This window comes from Bison bison, unplaced genomic scaffold (assembly GCF_000754665.1).
Source record: "Bison bison bison isolate TAMUID 2011002044 unplaced genomic scaffold, Bison_UMD1.0 scf7180017864267, whole genome shotgun sequence".
Lineage (NCBI taxonomy): Eukaryota > Metazoa > Chordata > Mammalia > Artiodactyla > Bovidae > Bison > Bison bison.
Window position 1 is genome coordinate 1,399,895 of NW_011494839.1, and position 502 is coordinate 1,400,396.

A 502-nucleotide genomic window follows, 5' to 3' on the forward strand; every position below is an offset into this window, starting at 1 on the left:
AGCTCTGGGCAGCCAACGCCGCCGCCGCCGCCGCTTCCTCCTCTGCAGCCGTTCGGCCGCTGCGTGACGCGTCGTTTCCTCCCAACATGGCGGCCGGGGCAGGTCGGCGGTGATGGAGGCCAGTCCGCGGCCGAGGCGGGTGCTCGTCCCCACAGGAGCCAGGGCAGCCCTGCTCTCGCCGGGCCTCTGATCCGCCGCCTCGTTCCTCGGTCCACCAGCCTGACGGCCGCCGGGCTGGGCTCCCTCGCCGTCTCCCGGGCGGAGGGGCGAGTGAGGGGGAAGGTGGTGGTGGTGGTGGTGGCCGGGAAGCGACCCCCGGGCCGGGAGAAGCGGAGGTCCCACGGGCGCGGCCCTTTGGGGGACGGCTACGACCTGCGCGCCCCTCGCCCGCCCCGCAGCCGGCCCAGCTCCCCCGCCCCTTCCTGATCCCGCCGCTGCCCTCCACGCCTCCTCCTCTCCCCCACCGCCACCCCCTCTCCTTTCTCTCGGCTCTTCCTCTCCC